This window comes from Eschrichtius robustus, chromosome 19 (assembly GCF_028021215.1).
Source record: "Eschrichtius robustus isolate mEscRob2 chromosome 19, mEscRob2.pri, whole genome shotgun sequence".
Taxonomy (NCBI): Eukaryota; Metazoa; Chordata; class Mammalia; order Artiodactyla; family Eschrichtiidae; genus Eschrichtius; species Eschrichtius robustus.
In genome coordinates, this window is record NC_090842.1 from 33,475,169 (window position 1) to 33,496,528 (window position 21,360).

Below are 21,360 nucleotides of genomic sequence, written 5' to 3' on the forward strand. Positions count from 1 at the left end.
TTCAATTTTACAAATGAGGAACAGAGGCACAAATTTGGTGAAGTCAGCCCTAGGTGGCACAGCTGCAGGTCTGGGGCTGGGAGCTGAGGTGATGGGTCTCCAGAGCCTGCCAGGCTACACAGGAAGAGTCTACACCAGCTGCAGAAGACCCATATCTCAAGAGTCAGGGTTTCCGTGTTCAGACAGAAAGTCCCTTTAATGTCATTATTTTTTCCTGCTGACAGTATTTAGTGGGCAGAATGGTGCTGTGATATGGCCGCTCAGCTGAGAGGTCATGGATTGGTCTCTTAGCCACCCTGGGCTTCAACTTCTAGGGACTAGATAAGGTTGTTTCCTGCTCAAGGTATCTCTGGTGTATGGATTAACCATTATAGTTTGCTAAAGACATGCTTAAAGAGGGGCTAAAAAATATCATCTCAACACGGATAAAGTAATACTCGAGATCTGTTCATTTAGGAGATTAATATTCCCTCCAGAAGCACTGAGATTCCTCATACATGGCAAATATTTGTTTGGACAAATTTTAAATTGAGGATCATTTGATTGATAGATAATTGTTTCCAACGTCAGCTACATACTCTCAGCTGTCGCTGCCACATCACAAATTGATGTGTTGTTACCTTTTCCTGTTTTCTTTCTTTCTCTCTTTAAAAAATCGTGAGCATTATTTTCTTATCATCAGCTCTGAAGTCAAGTTCTTCACTAAGGAAAAAACAGATGACTCCCTTTTTAATTCCCAAAGGACCCAAGGTGTTAGAAACCCCATAGGGAAGAGTTTGGGGCCGGACCTCACAAAGACTTGAGGATGTGATGGTCTGCATCCAGCCCACTGAGCCAAGCTCTGGTCTACATCCATGTTCTGCAGGAACTTGCAGTGCCCATTTGTCTCCCACCGCCCCCCAACTTTTACCTGCTCATTTTCCATGTGAGACAATCAAGGCCCAGGGGGATGATTGTCCTGTGATCCCAAGGGACTTTTGAGCCCTAAAAATGTTTATACATGTATACATACAAGCACACACACACACACATGCCTCCTGGCCTAGGAAACCTAGGAGTTAAAAGATGGAAAGATGGGGCTTCCCTGGTGGCGCAGTGGTTGAGAGTCTGCCTGCCAGTGCAGGCGACACGGGTTCGAGACCTGGTCTGGGAAGATCCCACATGCCGCGGAGCAACTGGGCCCGTGAGCCACAATTACTGAGCCTGAGCTCCGCAACAAGAGAGGCCGCGATAGTGAGAGGCCCGCGCACCGCGATGAAGAGTGGCCCCCACTTGCCACAACTAGAGAAAGCCCTTGCACAGAAACGAAGACCCAACACAGCCAAAATAAATATAAATAAATTAATTAACATTAAAAAAAAAAAAAGATGGAAAGATGAATATAGGTTAAAGTCAGGAAAGCTTCCTGGATCTTGTCTTTTAGAAATTAAGTTGATTTTTAATAAAGAAACAGAAGGAGAAGGAGAAAATATTGATCAATTCTTCTCCATGAGGAACAGTGATTGGATGAGAAAAGAAATATTGTGTGCATTCAGCACACAGGTCTGATTCTTACTAGACTAGCTTTCCAGTTTCTTTCAATTCTCTGGCCTCTAGGCCTCTGCTTATTTTCATGGCTCCTTTAAACAATAGATATGATTTCTATGGCTAATTACCACAGTAATCTGTATTTTCATTTACTCCTCACTTCTGGAAAAGTCGGTGGCCAGAGGGAAAAAAAAGCTAGAGTCTCTAAAAGGCAGTTTGTTCAAACACTTCTCTCGTTATTTTTTTTTAATAAGAAGTTTTAAAATCTATTATTATAGAGTAATTGCTCATCAAATTTCTTTCTAAAAGTCAAAGCAATTTTCAAATTATAAAGAACTTCTCAAATGTGTCTAGATAATTATGAGGGTGCAATTTATATAGCTCCTGTACCTGGATAGGCTGCAAGACCTGTAGAATCTTTGCCTTTGGAGCCCAAGATTGCATCACTTGGGTTCACATGAAAAGCATCATGTGATGCATGTTAAACATACAACAATTCTGAGGTCACAAACATATACACACGGAAATCATCTATCACCTTCCTATAGCATTGGCTATTAGGGCCAACACAAATGATTTTCTTCCAGTTGAAGTTTCAAGGATGATAAGACTGTATGATTGATAGGTAAGTAGGTAGATAGATACATAGATACATACATACATACATAAATACATGGATGGATGAATAGATCGATCGATCGATAGATAGATAGACAGATAGATGGGCAATGACGTCAACTAACTCATCCCTTCTTGAGAAAATGAAATGATTAAAGGCCCCTGGAGAGCTGGAATCTCCAGAAGGACTCTTTTGCCATCAGCACAACAGTTACCTCTAACCTTGGGGGCAAGACTACTGTGCCTTAGCTCTCTCTCTACAATTCTCTCACCAAAGCCGAAAACCAAAAACCAAACAGGATTCCGAGGTTCCCTGCCACAATTTCAACCTACTGAACAGCATCCGAGTAATTCTGATTTTTTTTAAAATTGTAGGCATCTCTATGTACATAGGAACATGAAGATCTGTAGGCTGTCCTTAAAAATTGAAATAAAAGGTCAGTTTTGGAATCTCTAGGGTTGTGAATTGATTCTAGGAAATAGGGAGAATTAATGATAAGTTTTAAGGATCCCTAACATTGACTGTATGTGTGTGTGTGTTCCTACACAGGGGCAGTAATGCATACACACACACACACACATTTACTGCACATTAGTCTTCCTTTTTCTATTCAATTCTCAAGTGTGACTTTAGGTGCTTGGGTCCTGGGACCTCCTGGACACCTGGACACTTACAGGACTCCTGATCATGTCACAGCTGCTTCCCTAAGACACCTAGGCAGACAAGACACCTACAGCTGCTTGGAAAATGATCTGGTCTGCTTTAAACATTTCTTGTCTGTAGTCTCTACCCCCTAATACAGTTGCCGGCTCTGATCTGCTGCCTTTCAACTTGGAATAAATACATTACTTATGCAGTGAATGTTTTTAATGTAACAAAGCAAAGGAATAAAAATGCCTTACAACAGTTTTATTAAAAACAAATTCCCACAGTAAATACATATACACTCCGTTTCTGGGAGCAAAATAGCCAAGGACATCCCTGCTAAGTGCTCTGGGAAGTGCTTATAAATTACTTGAAATAAAAAACATTGTTGCCCGGACATCAGGGTTGAAATGCTGCAGTTTGTAATAAATTAACACAGAACTTTACTTCCCCTCCTCAAACAAAGCAGCCATTTGTCTGAATAACCCACATTCAGCTGTGAGTTATATTTTCACAACTCCAACTGCATTCATTTGCAAATTATTCTGCAGTTTTAATGCTCAAGTTTTAAATACCTTAAGAACGAATAAATAAAGCAAAGTCGAGCAAACAGTTGGCTTGTAGTTTAAAAACTGCCCTAATTTCTGCTTTTCTTTTGGCTTTTTTCCTTTCAAAGTTTTTTTTTTTTTTTTTTAATGGCACAAAGTTTCTTTAAACTACATTAAAAAAAATTAAAAACTAAAATGTATTTGGGGGTATTCACACGAGAGAGAAGTTTCCATAAATCCATTATCTGTGAAGATATTTGGCTAGTACTCATTTTACATTTTTAAGACTTTTCTTCTACCAATACTTTAATTTAGTGACAGAATAATTTATAACTATCTTTGAGGTTTTGCCCATTGTGTGTAACTTTTGTCTGCTAGTCTTGGAATTGGTTAGATTTTTTTTTCTCTCTCTCTCTCTCTCCCTCTACTAGACTTTGTCCAGAAAAAAAAAATCTCTAAAGAAAAGTCGTGTCACTTCCCTTGAATTATTTTGATTATGAAACAAAAACTCTGCAAGAAAACTCTTTTCAAACTTGTTCTGTAAAACAAAACGAACTGCTTTCCAGGTTCTTGAAAGAAAAATTTGATAGAAGCATTTATAGATTCAATTTGAGGTTTGAAGTTTATTTTTCTGGACAAAAAAAAAAAAAAACCAGCCTAGTTTCCTCGTGCGGAGTTACTGGCTTTGTCGTATTTCTTTGCATTGTTTTAAATAAGGTCCTGTGTAGCCACTTGAACTGGATAAAAGTAATGTCACCATTTTCAGGAAGTGATTTGGGGAGGAAAACTCTTCAGAAGCATGTTATTTTCAGAAAAGTACCTCATAAAATATTTTTATAAAGTAGGAGTTGAAATCATTTAAAAATCACTCTCTTTTATAAATCCGTTTGGAGAAAGCTCTTTTGATCCCCTCTTTCTTCTGATTGTCTTTTATTTTGCTTAGAGGTAAACAACATTTGCTGCATTTAAACAAGGGCATTTGCCATTGTGGTTCTTAAATAGTTTTCCAGTCACCCTACGGCAATTCATCACATGGGATAAAATAAAGGTACTCTCCATCCAAGACTTTTATCACCTCCCAGAAAATGTTTGTTGTTTTTTGCTTTGGTTTTTTTTTTTTTTTTTTTGCCTCCCTCCTTCCCCTACCCCCAACCCTGAGCGAGCCGCGGGGGATTGTTTTAGGACATTTCAAAGCCTTTTGTGAAGACGGAACCAAAGTCCTTCTGCGGAGGATAAGAAATGCTTGATTACATGCACTGTAAAACGGGAGATATTCCCAAATTCCCTTTTAATTAAGATGTCCAAAGAGCCATTGCTCTGGAGAGAAAGACTTCCAAACAGTTTAAAAATAAGGACGCTTTTCAATCTGCAATAGATACCCCGACCTCTCCCCGACCCTGAAGGGATGAATCTGTCACCTGGGGGAGGTAAACGGACATTAGAAACTCCACCAGAGTCAGATGAAGAGGGGTACCCAAAATGGAGGCGGGGATACAGAAGCAACCGCAGGACCACAGAGCTTGAATGATGCCATGGGCTTCAGTTAAGAGAAAAGCATTGCTTTAGTTAGCCAGGTCATTCCTGTAAAGGCACACACCTTTGTCATTTAAAAAAATAAAAATCACTCAGTGATTACTGGTTTGATGCTGTTTGATTCTCTGACCGTCCAAGCCTGATTAAGAGCATTTGCTTAGGCCCTAAAGACTTCATAGCTGGCCACCCATCTGGTGTTAGGCTTGAGTCCGTGAAAATCCCTCAGCTTAGCACTGAATATTCTTTTTAAAGACTTTAAGTAAAAGGGCTGACATTAGCATATGTTCCCCCCAAGTGTCCTGTTGAACTTTCTGCCGGGCATTACCCTACCACGGGCTTTCTGGATGTTGTCCAATGAGAGATTGGCTTGGAACTGTAAAATTAGCCATCTGCCTATTAAAAATGTAACCAGCTGCATCCGATGAAACACAGTGACTATTGAAATGAACTCATCCGGGAAAGAACTCGGGTCCCCTGCTTGGACATTTTTCCAATCTACTGCTGGACTGAGTCTCCACAAGCAAAGAGCCTCCGTCCTTGTTAGGGGAGAACGACACGCCTCAAGAATGAAGAAGAAGGTTTACGGGTATTTTTCGTTGCTAAAGTTCTGGCATTTCTCAGGTTGACTTGGATCCTAAGTGCAGAATTCTCTATTTCTTTGCTACTTGTTTAAAGCACCTCCTTCTTGTAGAAAAAAAACAAAGGACAAAATAAATGAGCAAATTCCTACTATCTCTCCCTTCCTTCAAGATTTATGTTCAGATATTCTATCCCAAATCCTGGATATTTCTAATCAACCTTAACCCCCAAGCCTAAGATACTCTAAGCACAGAATAACTTAAAAGACAGAGCCGGGGGCTTCCCTGGTGGCGCAGTGGTTGAGAATCTGCCTGCCAATGCAGGGGACACGGGTTCGAGCCCTGGTCTGGGAAGATCCCACATGCCGCGGAGCAACTGGGCCCGTGAGCCACAATTACTGAGCCTGTGCTCGGCAACAAGAGAGGCCGCGATAATGAGAGGCCCACGCACCGCGATGAAGAGTGGCCCCCGCTTGCCGCAACTAGAGTAAGCCTTCGCACAGAAACGAAGGCCCAACACAGCCATAACTAAATAAATAAATAAATAAAAAAAAAAAAAAAAAAAAAAAAGACAGAGCCGGAGCCATAATCACTCCTGCAAGGGCTGCCATTTCAGCAGATATTAAGCATTCCATATTTACTACAAGGTCTGTTTATTAAAAATGAGAACTTTCAATAGCTTCGCGCTATTTTTTTCTCAAGCCTAATGGGGCATTAAAAAATAATTCATTAACTAATTAACAAAACTGTGTTTATTTACAGTATATAAAATGTTTCTATCAGGAAAATAACACACCATAATACAGCGCTGTGTTGACAGCAAAACATCTGCAGCTTAATTTAATGCATTTACTAAATGACGAGAGGAAATCAAAGGATGTTTAAACAGCTACTTCTCTGCCTGTGATTTTTGTTTTTCTCTCTTGAGGTCACAAGGCGCCAAGATGCCCCTTGGGAAGCCGGAGCTGCTTTCAAAGGTGTTCAGTACAATCATCTTTACACAATTATGGAAGTGTCGGTGCCGTGAATTGTTTGGACCCGGTGCCAGTTTAAGCTGATGGGTCCATACACGTGTCCTAGAGATAACTACTTTGCAGCCACTAAGAGCTGCAAGAGTGAACCATATGAAAATGTCTTTTTTGTCTGTCAAAATCTGTCAAATATTGACAACTTCATTACACTCAACCTGGTATTTCCAATTTGCTCTCTCTCTCTCTCTGTGTCTCTCCCCACCGTCTCTCTTCCTTCCTTATTTTGCCATGGGCAGGGATAAACTCAAAGTGAGTACTCATTGATATATTTGCCTATTATATTACTTTATGTTAAAATATATTTTGCTAGGTTCATTTTCCCATTAAATCTCTCCTCTCCACTGCTGCTGCCTGCAGTCTCCCAGGAGGCAAAAGGTATTCTGTTTGTTTGTAGGTTTGATCTTTTTATCACCACTGCAATATAAAATCCCAAGAAAAAGAGAGAGTAGTAATTGTATTACTACATAATTCAGGTGGATGTGTAAATTACAACCTCTCAGGAGGAAAAATTATAGCATGAAAAAAAGAAATAACCCCAGAAACAATACATGCAAAAGTGATGTTTTGAGAATTTGCCCTCCATTCACCTAGACCTTAAGCTCATATTGACCTCGGGAATAACAAAATGAACTGGGGAAAAACTTAGGTTTTCCCGTAACACATAAGTGTAGTCTGTGTGTCTACCTTTGTTATAAGTATACAATAATAATAATAATAAAATGTTGAATTTCAACTCAGCTACGTAGGGCCCATCCTTGTTGTCTTTTTACAGTAGAAACTGGATTTCTAATAGCCATAAGGAGATTTCCTAAAGTAATTTTACCTGTTTCAGATGCAAACAAGTTTTAAGCTACACAGAACAAATTGGATATATCACAGTTCTGGTTAAAATTAGATTATAAAAAATTTAAAAGGTAGCTCAGCAAACCATACTTACCGGCCAGAACTGTTTTATCTGTGTCCTTCTGGATTTATACACAAGTGACTGTGTCATTTATATCCATTCACTCACAATCCTGTATCTGTCGTGCAGTTATCTGAGTGTGGCCATATTGTGCTATTCTGGGTTGAGCATGGACTTTGGTTTGGTTCCCTGGACTTTGGCCCCTTTGGTAGGGCCTGGGTTAGGGAACCATCCATGCAACCTCGTTTTTCTCTCTCCACTAGCTCCGTATTTAGGCGTACTGTTAAAGTAGAACACCAACTATATGCTGTCTTGCCTCAGAGTCCTTCTTGATCAGGAACTTAGAAATTATTTAGCAAATGTGCTACCACACCCATCTGTAACCTTGGCAGGCATTACTAGTGGATTGCTGCAGTCCTTCTCAGGAACCCCAGGCACAGCCTCAGAAGGCTTCAACGCACATACTACAAATCAATCAGAATTGGCTCAACAGAGAAACCTGTTAGCTAAAACTACAGACCCACAGAGATCAAATTAAGCACTCCGCTATCCATTTTTCCAGCATGGCCTCAATTAACCACATCCTAACTCATCAGCCCTTCAATTCAGCATGTTTGTTTTTCTTCTGGCTGTTCTCTGTCTGTAGGAGAAGGAAATACATTTTTTAAAAATGCAGCATATATCACAGAAATTGGGAGACCTAGAACCTTACAGGTTACTTCCTGTGATCAGGTCACAATTAACCTCATCTATCAGCCCATCTGCATTCACCCCTCTGGGCCTGCTCTGTGCAAAATGTTTAGACTGACAACTTAAACCAGATTTGTTTTTATCAACTAGACCTCACTATTCCCAGTAGACTCAGCCACGTTGGAAAGAGTCAAGAAAAAATACACTAAAAGAACTAAAAACTAAAAACAAAAGAATTCTCAGAAATCGTCTCATTTTATTTGCATTGTGGACCATGGAGATAATGCCCTAATCAGAGTTCAGTGCATGCACCTCCCTGCACAGGACCTACAGTAGCTCCCTATTAACCACAAGAGTTAGCCCAGGCACTTTTCTGTGAAAAAGACAATATGCTTTGTCAAGCTTTTTCTCATGCAGACTCGTGCCTCCACACCCTCCTGTTATTCAAACTCTGTCAATTATTCACCTGCCTTGTTTTCTCAGACACCAGTGCCCTTCCCTATGTATTCCTTGCCTGGTTTGTGCTGTGTTCCTCTGCCTGGTTAGCTTCTCATTACCCCTCAAGCCCCAGTTCAAATAGCAGCCTCGTCTGTACCTAATCCACACAGGCTGAGCCCATTGCTCTCTTCTCTAAGTATAACTGTGTGATTGAGCTGTGAAGCACAGTTGGGAGGAACCCAGGCGCCGGAACAAGACTCCTAAGTTTGCAAACCTCACTGCCTACTTGCTAGTGGTGAGTCCATAGGCGAGTCATTTAACCTCTTTGTGCCTTGATTTTCTCATCTGTAAAATGGACATAATAACAACTAAGATTAAGAACGTAAACACACCCAATGTACTTAGAGTGGCAAATAGTGTCAATAAATGTTAGTTATGATTTTCTATCATAATTGTCAACTTCCGTGTCTGGGACACCCCCACTGAGTCCAGGGACCTTCCTTTAGCCATCCTTGCATTCCCAGTTCTTAACCTGGAGCCTGACACGGCGTAGACACCCAGCCAAAGTTTGCTGAGTGACTAAATAAAGAATAAGAGAATGAAAAGGTGAAGAAAGGGAGAAAGGTTTCGAGTGGGCAAAACCTAGAGGTTACCTGAATCTTATTAAGGCATATATAATAAAAAGGCAGCCGAAAATATAACTTCTTCTACATGAGTCTTACCAATAGCCATCATCAAGAGAGAGAACAGAACTATAATTTTTTTTAAATATTTATTTATTTACTTTATTTATTTATTTTTGGCTGTGTTGGGTCTTCGTTTCTGTGCGAGGTCTTTCTCCAGTTGCGGTGAGCGGGGGCTACTCTTCATCGCGGTACGCGGGCCTCTCACTATCTCGGCCTCTCCCGTTGCGGAGCACAGGCTCCAGACGCGCAGGCTCAGTAGTTGTGGCTCACGGGCTTAGTTGCTCCGTGGCATGTGGGATCTTCCCAGACCAGAGCTCGAACCCGTGTCCCCTGCATTGGCAGGCAGATTCTTAACCACTGCGCCACCAGGGAAGCCCAAACTATGATTTTTGTAGGGAAAAAACCCTCACTGGGCTTGTTTATTTTCCACCCCTCCACTGTGAGGCTAGGAGGCTAATTGAAAGCTGATCCTAAATATATGGTTTTTTTAATCAATCTATACTTGGATTGCCAGAAAACCAAGCCACCGCTTGTCCAGCCAGGGAAGAGTGTGGGCGGAAGCAAGCCTGGAGAAGGGCAGGGTCCAGTGTGGCTAGAGGAGCGGCACCCCGGTGATGGTGTATGCCCCCTGTTAAAGGACGGGCTCTGGAGCCAGATTACCTAGGTTTGCTTCCCAAACACAAAATTGACCAGCCAGGTAACCCTGAGCAATCACTTCCCCTTTTTGTCCTCAGTTACCTTGTCTATAAAATAGGGATAAGATGGGCATGACCTCCGAGGATTGTTGTGGAGTGAAATGAAATAATCCCCATAAATCCCTAAGTGCAGCATATGGCACAAAATATGTGCTTCATTATTAACAGATGAGGCTTCTCAAAGGTAGACTGAGAGGCTGGGTTGGGGAAACCCAGTGAAAAGAACTCTCCAGATAGGAAGAGAGGCTGGGACCTGGCAGAGTGAATTTGGCATTCAGTGGGGAGAAGAGCATGTGCCTTCTCCTCTTGTCTGTGTTTGGAGCGGCTTTTAAAACGGCACAACCTCCGCTAACCTTCGTTGCAACACTGCACTGAAATGTTACTCCCAGGATTTGACACTTCCTTATTCTTCCCACTACTGTTTTCTCCCTTGTTGCTTTGAAAATATGAATTAATGATGAATACTAATGAGTCCTGTGACAAGGCTAGATTCCACTAACGTTGGGAGCTGCAAGATTCATGACACTTCCAACAAGGGAAAGCGTAAGGAATCCTTTTCCTGATTCCTGAAATCACATGGCCCAAATACTCATTTTTTTCTCCCACTCCTTCCATCCAACTCTTCCCTTTTAAAATTTTTAAAAGAATCTTCATGAAAGCCTCATGAATGAAACTTTGAACTTGTTCATAAGATTTTATGTGTCAACCTGGAGTAGACATGAAATTGCTTTCTTTTTTTTAAAGTACTGTTGCATTTATGAAAATCTTTCTGGATGTCTTTTTATTATCCTGTGCTTTCTTTACTTGTGTTTTATTGTTTCTGATGCTATTTCATAGAGCCCAGGGATTTGTGAAGTAGCAAACCAGAAGGAACTTAAGTCATTGATATTGAACATGCGGTAACTTCCGTTCTGATGCCAATTTTCCCTCCCTCTCCAATAAAAAAACAGCAGTATTTTTTTCTGCCGTTGGCATCAAAGACAATTTTTATGGCATGGTCTGCACTACTATCTCAACATGATGGTAAATGTTTCAGCATTAAAAGCCAAGGAGAAACCAAGAAAAACTATAATATGCAGGATTTTAGAATCAAGTCATAAAGTCTATGAAAATATAGACTAAGTATCCAACTTTCTCAGTCCATGTCAATACTTAACTCTAAGATGTTCTGCAGCTTCAACAGGTATTGCAGTTAGGAACAGCTTTAAGAAAAAAACAATAGCTAGCCCTCAGGGCTATCTCTCTACCCTAAATTCCTCTTCTCGGCTGCACTCTGCAGACCAGAGGCCTGGACGTCTACAACTGATAAATGCCAAGAGAAGGGCAGGCAAGAGCCTGAGAGTCCACTAAAGCCATCACCGATCGGAGCTTCACTGCACCAATGCTCAGGAGGGCTCCTGTTGAAACAGGGGCATTTCTCGCTAGATGAGCTCTAGTTCTGAAGATATGAATTCAGTCCTCACTAGCGTGTGACCTTGAGCCTGTTGGCTATCTGTAAAATGGGGATACTGTTAGAACAACCTTCCTATGGTTGTTAAAAGGATTAAATTAGATTACCCTTCTAAAGGGCTTGGCATAGCATCTGGCTAATGGTAAGAGGTCAATAAGTGTTTGTTGATATACCAACAGGTCCACTCATAAAGGAGCCAGGCTACCTAATGGCTTCTGCTCATTGTAGAGGAAAACATCTATCCAAGATTTAGCAGAGAACAGGACTTTCTTGCCCCGGAAATCCTGAACACAAGACATCTTCAAAATAGAGTTAGAATTGTTTGTTTCACTGAAATGGTACTTAGCAATTCTTCCTTGACTTGCTTTCTCATTTCTAGTGCAGCCATTTACCACCCTCACAAGTTTTCTAGTAATTTCTTCATCAAATTATAGGTAACCTCTTAGCATGTACATTTATTCAACAAGAAATTCACCCAGAACCTCCCAGCTCTGGGCAATGGTTATAATGACAGTAAGGGAAGGGGGATAGCTTGCAGGGACCACCAGCACTTAGGAAATAGTCCTGGTCCTCGAGAAACTCATGGGGAAATGGGTGCAGTTAGATACTCAAACCCACAACAATGAGGGTGATAATTTGGTATAAAGATTAAGAGTATAATCTCTGAGCCCGACCAGATTCAAATCCAGCTTCCACCACTAAATAGCCTTGTGACAGTGGACAGATCTCTCAGCCTCTCTGTGCCTCACTTTCCTCATCTATTAAATGGGTATGAAAACTGTACCTATCTTGTAACATTGAACAAGTTATTATACATAAAGCATTTAGAATAATGTCTGGCACATAGTAGTAGTATATAAACTTTACCTTAAAGATAATCAATGAAAGTGAAAATTTGGTGTACTTACAATGGACCAAGAGAGAGGCTATCTCATTTCACCTTCACAAGGTGATAACGTATTAATCCTGGTCAAGTTACTTGGCCTTGGTTGTAAAATGGGCTTAAGGAAGTGCCTATACAATTGTTGGAATGATTCAATGAGTTAACTTATGTAGAGTGATCAGGGCCATGCCTGTACAAAGTAAGGGCTCAGCAAAGAGTCTAACGAAGTTTAAACAGCTTGCCCAGGTTCACAAAGCTAATTGATTAGGGTTGAATCATGATATAAACCCAAGACTGACTCAATATGGTAAACACCCAGAGGTCTATGTCTAATATTATGCAAGCCCACTTCCATCAGTCCTGCTTGGGAGGATCTGGAAGTTTCCATGGAGCAATGATCTTTCTCTCTCTGTCTCTCTGTCTCTCTGTCTCTCTGTCTGTCTGTCTGTCTCTCTCTCATTATAGCAATGGCAAGAGACATTCATTCACTTAAGTTTGATGCAACAGTAATGACTCAAAATACACTTTAAAAAAATGTTACAAACTCTTGCTGGTCAAGAGGCAATATCATGTATCACAGGCCAAGATGTAGTCACACATCACGTGATCACACAGGATTGTAACTAACTTCGATCATGGCTGGTCTGACTCAGCCTGAAGCCAAGAGGAGAGCAAATGTGGTTAATTAAGACTCCAGGGAATGTTTAGACTGTATGCAACCGATACCCTGGCCTCCGTCTCCAGGTTTTCCTGGAGATAGAATCCTGCATACAACCTGAGTATGACTTCCTAAAAATCCTCCCAGATATTGTCAGGGAGAGGCTGGAGGGGCAGGACTTAGCACTTTCAGAATTATCTTCGTGGCAAGCTTAAAGAATGTTGACTGATGAGAAACGACAAGTCGTAATTCCCAAATTATCCTTCTATTTACACTTTAGTTATAACACTGAACTCTCAACCTCTGCTCTTGCCAGAAGAGAACAAGCCTTGTATCCCTTCCCGGTCTCTGTAGAACTCACCTTGTGGCTCTCACATAGATAATGCCCAGAAAGGAATGATGACCCCAACGATAAAACAGAGTGTGATTTTGTCGTATCTTTGACAGAGCCACAGAGATCTCTCTCGGCTCTTTGGTGAAAGATCCCAACATAAAAACATACTTATGCAGTACAAACAGTTTTCTTTGCTAATGTCTTGGAAGTAGGGCAGAACCTATTGGGTAAACACTCCCTGAGGTTGTTTTGAACTCTAAATACAAGACAATTCACTCTCCTGCTAATTCTTCTTTCAGCTTCAGAAACCAACTGGTTGGCACAAGGCACTAAAACATACCTATTCTTAGCTAGAGCTCAGTACTGGGATTCTCTACGAGTAGAGCTCCTAAAACAAACAGGAATACAGCTCCTAAAACAAAGAGGTTTGGAATGAACCTGCTGCACAAATTCCTCCAAGAAATAAGGTTTCTTGTTTCAGTAAGTGGGGGAAATAGCACAATAATAATGCTTCCTTGGAGATTCACAAGGCATATTATTATGTTAAAGGATCCGCAACATATTCAGCCGCACTCAATGCAATGAATCCCAAACACACTTGGCCATAGAACTTTAAAACGTATAGTTATGTATTAAATATATATTTTAACATACCTCTCTATCTTATCTATTTCTGTATCTATAGAGAGATGGATATCTATCCTAAAGAAATGGTTTCTAATGAAGTACATGTAACAAACTGCTGGCCTTGGTGGGATTGTGTTGGCTGTGTTGAAGTCTGGGTGAGAGGTAAGTGAGACCCTGCTCTCCAAGTCGCTACGTGCATGATTTGATTCTGTTAGGAGGCTTTGACTGAGGAGGAGATCATGTCCTAGAGTAGAAAGGAGAAACTCAGAATACAGGAATCAATGAAAGTGAGAACACAATGAATGTGGAGAAAAATGGCAAAGCATCTGGTTTGTGACGACTACTAGCTCTACGCCCCCATCCATACTTACCTGCCCCAAAGGGTTGATTTCGAGCCCTGAGGTAGAGATGGTTAAAACCAATAGCTGTTTTCCTGCGCAACTCTGTGAGGTCCGGTCATCGCCTGGGTTGACGTAGAGACCAGGTGACAGCACAGGGCTGAGGGCAGGAAGCTCAGAGGAGCAATGTCCTCAAAGGGCAGCTGTGGCTGAGGCTTGATCAGGGGGGGTCAGAAGAGAAACCCAGGTGTAGACTCATTCTAGAACACATGGTTGATACCACCTGCCCTGAGAATCTCCAAAAGAACTGGGGAGGGGCTTCCCTGGTGGCGCAGTGGTTGAGAATCTGCCTGCCAATGCAGGGGACACGGGTTCGAGCCCTGGTCTGGGAAGATCCCACATGCCGCAGAGCAGCTGGGCCCGTGAGCCACGGCTACTGAGCCTGCGCGTCTGGAGCCTGTGCTCTGCAACAAGAGAGACCGCGACAGTGAGAGGCCCGTGCACCGCGATGAAGAGTGGCCCCCGCTTGCTGCAACTGGACAAAGCCCTCGCACAGAAACGAAGACCCAACACAGCCAAAATAAATAAATAAATAAATAAATAAATAATTATAATAATAAAAAAAAATAGCACAAACCAAATCCATAAAAAAAAAAAAAAAAAAGAACTGAGGAGATGTTAAGGGAAGCTGAATTCCCGAATGACAACCAGTTGTCACAATTATATGTGCAGAGTTGGTCAATCTTGAGGACATTTTAGTTTTACTCACAATCTCTAAGACCCATTGGATTTTTTATAAGACGTTTTGATTTCATGTGTAAAATACCCCAAATCCATTTTTTCTTGACCCTCAAGCACAACTAAAATCAGACCAAATAATTTGGAGTTGCCCTATAAATATATACTTTGTACAACCCACTTGAAGTCACTTTATATACCCTCTTTTCAAAATCTTCTTAACTCTATCACAATTGCCCATGAATAGTCAGTCATCTTCTCTCATATTCTAAATGAGTGTTGTGCTTTGGGTGTCAGGGTCATTGTTGCTGGTAGGACAGGAAAGAATGGGCATTAGGAGATGCCTACAATACAAAAGCAAAACAAAAAACCACATGCAAAAAAACAAAAAAGTCTTGGTGTGATGCTCTGGGAGACATCTGTGTTCTGGCAAGAAACATTTAACCTGAAAATAACTGTAGGGCAATGGCCAAACAAATCCAGAATGTGGGGTATTCAGCAGGACCCTGTCTGGGACTCTTCGAAGGACATGGCGTGATGAACAGAGGGAAGTGGTGGGACTTATTTGCTTTGGGGAGATAAAAACACATAAGGGTCAATGAAATACAGGGAATTTGACTGAAATCTGGATTTAAATTTTTTTTAGAACACTCAAAAGAACTTTTTTGGGAAAATTTAGAAAGCGTGAGTATAGACTGTATGTTGGATAATGTTATTGAATTAATGATTTTCTTAGATATGATAATGGTGTTCTGGTTGAGGGGAATGTTCTTATTCTTGGGTGGTGTCATATAAAGTATTTAATGTGGGGAGGGGTGTATCATGATGTCTGCAAGCTATTTTTGGGTGAAGTTTGGGCAGGGAGAGAGAAAGGTACTGAGTACAGAAAGATGGTAACATTTGGTGAAACTAGATGAAGATGTATGGTCATTTATTATATTGTATTTTCAACTTTCCTGAGGGTTTGAAAACTTTTGAATTAAAAACTATTTTTTAAAGGAAAAGTTGACAAAAAGAACAAAAAATTGAGGAAATAATCTTTATGCAGAACAGTATAACTTTCTATAGCCCAAGTTTTCTGGTACAATTATCTCCCCTTCTTTACACTGTGGTTCATGAAGATATTTTATATCCTTTTTAAGAAATAAAGAAAGGATCTAAAGGAGTATGAGTCCCTCCGCTCTCTTCTTTAATAAATGTTTCTCTTTTCTCAAACAACTCAACAAATCAGGAGACTCTCTCCCTCACTCTGTGAAGGGCACTACTATCCCCAGACTGAGCTTTTCTGGAACCAAGAGGTTAACCTTACACATTACAAAGAGCTAAGAGATGCGCCTGAGCATGGTCCAGGCAGGGATTTTAAATTCAGTGTTTCAAAACCAGACTAAGTTAGCTGAGCTGATACCTGGATATCTCAAAGAATTTAGGTACAAAGGGTTCAGCACTGATGTCCATGAGAAAACCCCACCCTCACTTTAACACTGGTAAAATGTTCCCAAATGCCTCTTAGATGCTCCCATTAGAAGGTATGACCTCTATGCCATGGTTGAGAAAGCCTTGGGCACATAGTTTAGAGGAGGGAGGCTAGGTGGGGTTAGACTCAAGGTCACCAAAAGGAAGGTCAAAGGAAACAGAGACATTGAAGATAGGCTTTGTGGAACACGTGAGCACTGTTTCCAAGTATTTACAATACAAAAATATAGAATATGAACTCAAATTATCTGTGGCCCCAATACTTAGACATCAGAGGCAGGTCAATTTTGACTCAAGAACAAGGATGAGTGTTTTTAAAGGGCAGTGACCAAAGAGAGTCCTGGTAAGTGCCTCTGCCAAAGGAAATATGATAATGAAGGATGTACAACCATTGGGTGAAGCACTATTTTAGGAATAATTGAAGCATCATGGAAAGGAGTAACTGGAAAATCTCTGAGATCGTCTCCTGCCCGGTCACATTTCCCTCTTCACTCTCCCCATGACAGTGCAGTCTCCTTGAAATAGGACCAATGGCAATAATGCTGGATCCTAAGGAGGCTTCTCTCTGCGTGGGCTGTGTCCTGGCTCTTTGGAATAGCCTGGAGCAGACCCACTGAAGCCTGTTATCAGGCACAGCAGGGTGGAGAGAGGGGCCTCTTGGGGAGCCTCCTAACCCCCAATGTTGGTCTTTGTGCATCACCCCCCTGATCACCAGGTACCCTAGACAGCCCACTGAAAAGAATTCAGAGGCTCTCAAGCTCCCAGCGGGAAAACCTTGGAGCCCTGTTGTTGAAAATAGCTCTCAACCTGCATCTCAGGCAGGTATTTTTAGGTTCTGTCTTGAAGACACAGAAACTTTCATACATTTCAGCTTCTTTGTCTGGAGTCACTGCAACCCCAGACATGTCATTGAAATGGGGTATAATTGTGGTCTCCTCCACCCACCAATCTGAGAGAGTCAAAAAGAGCTTCCTGCTGTGCAGCATAGAGCATGGAGAGCCTTTTCTGGCAAGGGAAAGTCAAAATGGATTTTTGAAAATAATAATATGTTGATCAAGAAGAGAAAAAATGTCTACTGAGGAGAGGGAGCTCCGTATTGGGGCTGATATGGAGAAGAAGGTTACCTATTATTTGGAAACCTGGTCTTAGTTCTTTTTTGCAAGCTGCAGAATTCAAGCTTGGAGGAGCTAATGTCTCACATTTGAGGTTGGGAAATAAAGATGCTTGGAATCATCTGAGTTAGATCAATGGCTGTTATTAATATGAGGCTCTCTGAGGAATAATTATAATTGTCAATCACTGGGCATAGCCTGACATTAAAAGGAGAAATAGGAGAGAAACCAAAACGATGCAGGGCAAATATGTGGAATTGACAAGAGCATTCTGATAGCGCATAGGAGCTGGGAGAAGGGATTTTTGGGCTCCCAAGGGGCTCTGGCCAATATCTCACCATAGGGCAGGTCCACAGAGGTGACCCAGGGCTATGTTTTCTGGGAGCACGTCTCAGGGGCTGATGTTCTAACTGTAGGGCAACTGATCCCAAAGGTCTGAGAGGGCATTAGGTGCCTACAGCTCACAGGACCGTGGAAAGCAACCTTTATCAAATTACCCACAACAATGTTACAGGCATCCCTGCCATCAGTGGGTCTTGCTATCAGACAGCAAAGAGAAGTTGACTGCGGTAAAGTGTGTGTGTGCAGTTGGTTTAAAAAGATGGTGGGCCTTTTCCTTAAGAGTAAAATAGTAAAGCATTTGCTTACAAGGTCCAGAAAGGAGATCACCCATTGTCAATTTTCTAAGTTTAACTTGATTGAAAGTAAATAACCTACTCCAGGAACAGGAAGTAAGGAGCCTCTGAGAACACCAGAGTATCCTATGTGGTTTCTCTCAAGAGACCCGCAGCCATCAGAAGCCAAAGTCCGGTTTGCATGGCATAGAGACCAGACTGGCTATGGAATTGCGTGGCCCCGTACAAAATGAAAATGTAGAACCCCCTGTTCAAAAATGACTAAGAATTTCAAGACAGCAACAGCAGGGCATTAAACCAAATTCAGGGCCCTTCTAGGAGCAGGGCCCTGTTCAACTACACAGGCTTCCCACTCTGATTAGAGAGCAAATCCTTACCTGATGGCCACTGAGATCAGGAGCATTAGGAAACGGGGAGCCTAATTCAGACCACAAAGAGACTCTTGAGATGTTCCCGGAATAATTGGTAAGGAAAAGTCAGAATGGAGTTTTAAATAATAATATGCTGATCAAGAAGAGAAAAAAAATCTTTTGAGAGAGGGAGCTGTGAATTTGGGCTGCTGAGCCTGACGGTGATGCTTTTAAAAGTTTATGTTGCCCTCTGAGGCTCAGTATTTCACACATGACACTTAATCCAGAAATCACTTGCTCTTAGTCAAGCTTTGTATTTCACATACACACACACACACACACCCGTACACACACATACACACACACCCATATGCACACATACACACACACACAATACACATAAACACACATACAGACACACACATACACACACACAATACACATAAACACACATACAGACACACACACCCATACACACATATGACACACACATACACATGCACATATGCATACACACATGCATGCACACACATGCATACATATACACATGCACATACACACATACATGCATATACATATACACATATATACTGACACATGCACATGCACGCATACACGCACACATGCATACACATACACACATACATGCATATACAATACACACATACACAACACACATGCACACATATGACACACATGCACATGCACATGCACATACATGCACACATGCATACATATACACATACACACGTGTGCACATACATACATATACATATATACACACACACATACACATACACACACACACAGTACAAACCTAATACTTGCCAACATTTACTCACCTAGTGAGTACTACGTCATAGGTTTAGTACTAAAAACTTTTATTTGATCTTCATAACAACCCTGTAAAGAAGGAAGCATTATTATCCCTATTTTAAAAGGTGAGAGCACTGAGGCTTCATGGGGTTAGATACTTGGCTCAAAGGTCTACAGCTGCTGAGTTAGCAGAGCACAAATTTGGATTCTTAACCACTATGCCCCACTCCCTTCTTAGGGAAGCGCTGTCTCACTTTCTCTTTATGACCACTGTACCAAGTCCTCTGTCGCACTTGGGCATCGAGGGGAGCGAGCCCCTCTGAAAGTCGCTTGGAAAATTAGTGGGCATGTCAGAACCCAAACTGAGTCCCTGAATCATTGCTCCATCACTGAACGAAGGGAAAGTAAAAGGGCATGACCCCCAACCACTCTTTTAAAAAAGAACCCAAGAATGTATACATAGGTGTAATGGAATCACTTTGCTGTACAGCAAAAATTAAAACAACATTGTAAATCAATTATACTTCCATAAAACATTTTTAAAAAGCTAATAACTGGAAACAAAAAAACCACAAAAAACCAACAAAAACCCAAATTTATTCTGGTATAATTGGCTTGCAATAAATTGTACATATTTAAAGCATACAATTTGACAAATTTTGACATACAAACACATCTTTGAAACCATTACCACTATCAAGATAATGAACATATCCATCACTCCCCCAAATATCCTCCTGTCCCTTTCTCCCACCTCTACCGCATTCTAATGCAACCACAAACTTGTTTTTTAAAAAATATGCTCGGTGCTTTGTGACCACCTAGAGGGGTGGGATAGGGAGGGTGGGAGGGAGGGAGAAGCAAGAGGGAAGAGATATGGGAACATATGTATATGTATAACTGGTTCACTTTGTTATAAAGCAGAAACTAACACACCATTGTAAAGCAGTTATACTCCAATAAGGATGTTTAAAAAAAAATGTATATTTTCCAGCTCTATTGATATATAACACGTGTAAGTTTAAGGTGTACAACATGATGATTTAACACATGTATATGTTGTGAAACCATTACCACAGACACTTGAGTATTCACACAGCCACTCTGTGTGAGGACCCAGAGCTGGCAGGGACCTCGGTATGTCACATGACCCACACCCTCTTGGCAAGATAGGAACAGGGCCAGGCAGACAGACCAAGAGAAACAAATTGCAAAGCCTAAGGGAAAGACCACCACACAAATACCTGTAAAATCTTTTGGGTTCAAACTGGGTTTTGCAACAGCCAGAATTTTAAAAAACAAAACAAAAAACACCTGGCCTGGCAGGTTGTAAAAATTCAGAGCTGAGCAAAGAAGTTGTTTTATGCTAACTTTTCATAAAAAGCAGAAAAGCAAGGAGGGAAGGCTAATTAAGGCCTAACTTAGCTTCTGAGGAAAACTTTGCTTCTTGTTTGGGAGGAAATTTCGCTGGGTGGGAAGCAAAAGTTGTACAGGGCAGGGGAACCAGTGCAGCTCATTTTTACATCTTTTTTGTTTTCTATATTGGTTGGAAACGATCAGGGAATAAGGGGTATAAGGAAAAAAGAGTCTGAAATCTCCCCACCCCCAGGATTCACAAGCAGCTTTCTTTCATGAAAGGAACTGTTTTATTTTTTTCAGCTTTATGGAGGTATAATGGACAAATAAAATGGTAAGATATTTAAAGTGTAAATATGATGATTTGATATTTGATATTTTATTCAAATCATAAATCATGACGATTTGAATTTCACCCATACATTGTGAAAGAATTGCCATTGAGTTAGTTAACACATCCATCCGTCACCTCACATATTTACCTTTTTTTTTTTTTTTTTTGGGAGAACATTGAAGTTCTACTCTCTTAGCAATTTTAATTACCCAATACAGTGTTATCAACTATAGTCATCAGGTTATACATAAGATCCTCAGACGTTATTCATCTTATAACTGAACGTTTATTACCCTTTTACCAACCTCTCCCCATTTTCCCCACCCCCAAGCCCCTGGTCATCCCTTTTCTACCCCCTGTTT

The 21,360-nt window shown here is 41.1% G+C and overlaps 1 long non-coding RNA gene across 1 annotated transcript in view; it reads right to left on the minus strand.

Annotated features, from left to right (window-relative positions):
• LOC137753132 (uncharacterized) overlaps positions 1-7,690 on the minus strand; it is an 80,623-nt gene extending 72,933 nt beyond the window's left edge. The window contains exon 1 of the long non-coding RNA XR_011071392.1: positions 7,419-7,690. This is a non-coding gene — a long non-coding RNA (uncharacterized lncRNA). The remainder of the gene's footprint in view (positions 1-7,418) is intronic.
• Between the last annotated feature and the right edge of the window lie 13,670 nt (positions 7,691-21,360).